This window comes from Talpa occidentalis, unplaced genomic scaffold (assembly GCF_014898055.3).
Source record: "Talpa occidentalis isolate TD23 unplaced genomic scaffold, MPIMG_talOcc4v2.1 talOcc4.1397, whole genome shotgun sequence".
In the NCBI taxonomy this organism is placed as follows: Eukaryota; Metazoa; Chordata; class Mammalia; order Eulipotyphla; family Talpidae; genus Talpa; species Talpa occidentalis.
In genome coordinates, this window is record NW_023601430.1 from 8,646 (window position 1) to 14,477 (window position 5,832).

The 5,832-nt window shown below is 49.8% G+C and overlaps 1 long non-coding RNA gene across 2 annotated transcripts; it reads left to right on the plus strand.

Annotated features, from left to right (window-relative positions):
* The first annotated feature begins 220 nt into the window (after positions 1 to 220).
* Positions 221 to 5,226, plus strand: LOC129145683 (uncharacterized). Of its 2 annotated transcripts, none has more exons than XR_008551610.1 (4): positions 221 to 290; positions 2,328 to 2,363; positions 3,565 to 4,136; positions 5,035 to 5,226. It is a non-coding gene; the product is annotated as an uncharacterized LOC129145683 (long non-coding RNA). The 2 variants fall into 2 exon arrangements; XR_008551611.1 differs by having other exon boundaries at positions 221 to 283.
* Positions 5,227 to 5,832: the final 606 nt, after the last annotated feature.

Here is a 5,832-nt window from a genome sequence, read left to right on the forward strand (position 1 = left end):
GGAGGGCCTGATCAGGCCCTGGAGGGTCACGGGTGTCTTTCAGGGGAGTCTCCAGACACGGGGCGGGGCCGGCAGCGCCAGGAAGTGGAGATGTGGTTCCCCCTCAAGCGGGGTGCAGTTGGACCACAAATCTCTTCCTCCCCTGCACCTCCCCTCTATGTCCCCCCCAGCCCCCCCCCTTCCGGCCTGAGTCACCGCTCCCAGCAGGCCCTGCGGGGACTTCCGGGTGGCCCTGAGCTCTGGAGGACTGTGGTCTCCAGCCCGGGAGATGCTGCTTCTGCAGGTGCCAGGTACAGGTGGGCGGGAGGGAGAGTGTGTGCCCAGGTGTGGGCAGAGCCCGCTCCCTCCCCTTCTCCTGCCTTCCCCCTCTCTCCCTCTCCCTCTCCCACTCACCCTTCCCCCTTCCTCCTTCCCCCTCCCCCTCACTTGTCCCCTCCCCCTCGCCTCTCCAGCTCCCTGTATTGCCCTCCCTCTCCCTCTCCTACCTTCTGCTCTCCCTCCCCCTCCCCCTCCCCCTCCCTCATACCCCCCATTCCCCCCCTTGCCCCTCTGCTGTCTCTCCTCCACCCCTCCCTCTTGCTCCCCCTCCCAGGCCCCTTCCAATCTCTCCCCTGTCTCCCTTCCCCCCTCTGCCATCTGCTCTCCCTCCTGCCCCCTCCACTTCTGGTATCCCAACCCCTCCCCCTAGCTCTTCCCCTCCCCCTCCTGAACTCTCTCCCCTCCCCCTTCTACTCACCCCCCTTGCCTTCCCTAGCTACTTTTGTAAATAAAACTCCCCCCCACCCCTCCTCATTCTCTCCATATGTTTCCAGCTGTTATTTCTCCTCATGTTCTTTCTGTCCTGTACACAGGGCGGGCGGGTGGTGCAGCTCACAGATACCCTGGTCATTTCTTGGTTTTATTTTCTTTCGGTTTCATTTTCTAGAGTTTTGTTGCTGTGCCTTCTACCTCATTTTGGTTTTTTGTTGTTTTTTTTTTTTTTTTCATATTTTTAAACATTTGTTTATTTATGCATACAAGAACTGGGGTACAGGCTAGAGGTGGAGGGGGAGGTGAGAGGATTCACCAGAGACAGAGTGGGGAACAAAACAGGCAGACTGACTGAAATACACTTCTGGGGGCAGTGGCCAGGGAGACAGAAGAGGTCTGCTGCACCAGGTGGGTAGCTCCCTGGCTGGGGATCGAAGTCTTGCTGCACAGGCTGGGGACAGCTTCTTAGGTTGCTTCTTAACTTACTCTTGCGCCACCAGGGAGGCCTGCCTTCCGCTTCTTAATTTGTTTTCCAAAAATAAAATCAATTATTAGTCACACTCATTTACCTTTACATCCGATGCCAGACTTACCTTTTCTACAGTCTTTTATTTATTTTGAAGATATATTGATTTATGTATACAAGAACTGGGGTACAGGCCAGAGGTGGGGGGTGTGAGAAGATGTATGGGTTTATTTCTAGGCTATTGTATTTCAGTGATCTACATGTATATCTTTATGCTAACACTTTTAAATAGTCTTGACCATTGTAGCCATGTACCTTTGAAATTGCACCTGTGACTCTTGCAAGGTTGATCTCTGTCAAGATTATTCTGACTATCCTGGATTCCTGGATTTTTCAATGAATTTTAGGATGATTTGGCTGATGTTACAAAGACAAAAACAAAATAAAACAGCAAAGTAACAACAACAGCAAAAAAGAACCACAGCTTTTATATATAGGGAGTGCCCTGAAACTGTGTGATGCTTAGGGAAGCATGGTCAGCTTCACAGTATGAACCCGCAGTGTGTGGACATGGAATGTCTCCTCACGTATTTGGTCAATTTCATTTATTTGAAAGATGTTCAGTTTACAGTCCACTGGATGTTCGTTTAAATCTCTGCGTTTTGTGACAGAAGATTCTTGCTCACTATGTAGTCACATTTTTCGATTACTACAAATGAAGGGCATCATTTCTACTGTGTCCCACTTCTGTTGGCAAGCTGAGACACAACACACAGGCAAAGCCACTAGATTCCTCCTCATGTGTAGAGTCTGACCCTGATATTTTTTCATTTCTGAGTTTTACAGTCCAAGTTAACTTCTTCATTGTAACTGCCAGAAATCACAGTGTAGAGGGGCTTGCAGTGAATTTGGGACTGTGCTTTGTGGTGAAGGTAGTGACCAAATCTAGGCCAACGTTTTAAAAAAAAAACTGCTAACGTGGGTTTGTATGGTGTGTGTGTGTGTGTGTGTGTGTGTTTTATGGGAGGCAGTGAGGGTGGCCATGGAATCTGAAAGTGGTCAGAACTTGCTTTTAATGGCTTCCCCTTGTCTCTCTCTCTCTCTTTCACAGACCACAGGCCCCACCTCAGAAGATCCAGGTCATAAGGTGAGTGGAGGCCACCACTCCAGCCCGGGGTCATTGGACAGAGCTTCTGTGCAGGAGTGCAGTGCCCCTTGGCACCGAGAGAAGGCTGATACATCCTGGGGCAAGGGACTGGGGATTAACCCATCAAGGATCAAAGTCTCTAGAAGAAATTCTCTGTGGAGGCAGAGGGTCATCCTGATCTTTGAGGGGCGGAGCCTGATAAGTAATTTAGTTGAATTCCAGTGTTTCATTCAGAGCACTGTCACTTCACAGAACAGCTTGCTGAAGTTTCCCCATTTCCACTGTCTCCCCACAACCCACAGCAGGGAGGGGGGGCACACTATGTTCCCTGAGCAGGGGCTGGGGGAGGAGGCCCCTTAGCTCCTGTTCCTGCTCTCCTGTCCGGCTCTCAGATGCGGGTTGTGAGAATCTAGGGGGTCCAGTCCCTAATGTCCCAACCAGACCTGTCCCCCCACTGCTTCCCACCTACCCACGCCTTGGTGGTGCCAACCCTGGATTCCCCTCCCTTGCTCTGGGGACAAGTCATGGTTCAGAAGGGACAGGTGTCTCCCGGGGTGTCCTGGAGCTCGGCCCCAGCACCACCTCATCTTCCCACTGTTTCCAGTTCTGTTTCTCTCCCCTTGCCACAAACGACAGAAGGACAAAAAGCTTTGCATTGTCTTGTTGAGTTTATTATCATCCACTTCGGGAAACTGTTTATTTTGTCCTGTGGGTGTGTGAGTTGGGGCAGGAGACCCGGGAGTGTGGAGGTCAGTAGGGTCAGATATACTTTGTCTCACTGGAATCCCGCACAGACCCCCGTCCTAAGTGGCCCTACTGCTCACAGAGAAACGGTTCGGGCCACTGATTCTCTGGACATTCAGTCCAGTAGGAAAGAGTCTCACTCCCTCTCACTGAGATCTCTCTCCGGCTGCAACGTTTGTGAGTCATGTCCTCTCTTCTCTGTCTCTCTCAGCTCCTCCCCAAGGAGAGTCTCTGCTGTGAGGGGACGTGGTGTGTCTGGGTGTGATGGAGCCTTATCCCTGGGCTGACATGACGCCAGTGACACATAGCTCATGGGGCTGAAAAGCTGAAATTTAAATACTATCACTTTTCAATAACTTCTATTTTAGTGGTCAGATGTGATGGGGATCAGTGTTTGTACAAGGCATCCACAGGGCGAGCATCTTCCAAATCCTCAAAAGTTTTCTTTTCCAACTAGATTTCCAGGCTTGGGAGATAGAAAAGCCCAGGTCACCTGCATGTCCTTCAGTGTGAAGAATTGTGTCTACTTCATCTCTGCCTCTCACCTCGACTTGGAGCTTTACAGGAAGATCCATGGCCTCAGCCCCAACTAACAAGAGGAAGAGAGAGGAAGCAACATGCTCCATCTGCCAGCAGCCCATGACAGAGCCTGTGAGCTTCGACTGTGGGCACAGCTTCTGCCACCAGTGCATAGAGGGCAGCATTGAAGAGCAACAAGAGACATCAGGGGAACAACCAGGGATATCAGGGGTGCAACCAGGGAGGAAGAGACCGAGATGGGGGAGATGGGCCTCTGACTATCGTTTGCTTCGGGCATCAATGCGTGAGGAAGTTATCGGGCATTTAGATGAATACATCAATGCAGCTGGCAAGGAGTTAGAGGGTGAGAGGCTGTGTGAGGAACATGGGGAGAAGCTGTGCCTGTACTGTGAGGACACCGGGCAGCTCATCTGCAGTGGCTGTGCACAGTGCCCCGAGCACAGCGGACACAACCATGTCCTTGCTGAAGATTTGTGTCTGCGCTCCAAGGTGAGTGAGGGCCCCGATCCTTCAACGGCACGTGATCTGAGGCTGAACTCCCAGATCTAAGGTTGTTTAGGCTGAAACTCAAGAATGTGATCCGGAATGAAACTTTCATCATCTCATTCTTTGGAAATTAGTTCATGTTAGTTCCCAAAACACATTCCTATGGTCCATATGGACTTTCATAGGATGGGGAGAGTCTCCTCCATGTTCACTCTCGCTGTGATGCCCCCTGCTGGAGAATACAGTTGTCCAAACACACACTGGCATGTTTTATCTTAACATGTGTATAAGTTAGAGTAACCACAATGTGCAAGGACGTGTGACAAATTCAAAAAACAAGCACAGAGACCACTAGATTTTATTTCTCCTGCAGTCTGTGAGACTAAACCAATCAGCAAAAGAAAACTCCCTGGAGTTCCTTCCTGTAGGTTTGGACCCCACCATTTGGGAGTGAATCCAGGGAGCTTCCTAGATGAGAGTCCTGATGGACACAGACCACTCTCCACGTAGAAGAGGTGGAGAAAGGCTTCTTTTAGATGGTTACTGTCTTGTTCTGGGTGCAGCGTTTCCTGGTGAGGCTGTAGAGGTCCATATAGCTCCACCTGAGGGTCAGCACATGAGGTTCAAGATGCCGGTAGTCACAGCCCTTGGGCAGGTTAGTTACCCCTTCCCCAGACTCTGATTCTACAGCAGACATGATGGCAGCCATCCTGCCATGAGCCCTGGGAATTAGGGGTCACCTGTATCACTGCACATGGTCCTCGGGGCACTTATACTGAACGTGTAAGGATTCAGTGATATTTCATGTCATTCTAGTGTCTTGGAAGGCAGGGATTCCTCTCAGGAACAAAATCAATCTGTCATCTTAACTGTATTTTCTTCTTCACCCACTTTTGATCAGAAAAAACTCCAGGAAGCTGTGACAAAACTGAGAGAACTGTTACACCAGTCTAGGAGTATGAAGTTGAGCACAAGAGAACAAACAAGGGAATGGCAGGTAAGAATTTGAGGCTTTTCTATCCTAGAACATACACGGAAGGCGTGGTTGGACAAAGCATAAACTTGATTATTTATTCTCACCAGCCCATGAGAAATAGATGACAGCCAAAGAACATGCTTTATTTTTTTTTTTTTTTAACATTTTTTTTTAATAGAGGCATGTTTTTTATTTATTTGTTTGTTTGTTTGTTTTGTTTATACATGCACTGGGTACAGTCAGAAGCGCGGGAGGGTGAGAGAATTCACAGAGCCAGAGCGGGGAGCAGAGCAGGCAGAAGGACCGAGGTACACTGCTGAGGGGAGCAGTGGGCGGCAGGAGAGGTCTGCGCGCCATGTGGGACCCTCCTCCGGTGGCAGGGGAGCAGCCGGGGATCGAACCGGCGCCGCAGAGGCCGCGGGCAGCTTCGCAACCCAACGCTCAACCGCTGCGCCACCAGGGAGGCCCGAACATGCTTTATTTTTATGTCCCTAGTGTCTATGTGAATTTCTCTGTATTTTTCAGCCTTATAATAGTGATTGGTTCAGATGCCCAGCGCCTCAGCCTGTAGAGACAGAATTTTGATCTTTCTTGCATAGAACATCCTAGACTGGGTTTCATGGCAAAAATGCCTTAGATTAAAGAATTGAAATTTTAAATAACTTCATGACTTGAAGACCTCAAACATATCACTTTGGCACATTCATCACATACAAGGTTTGA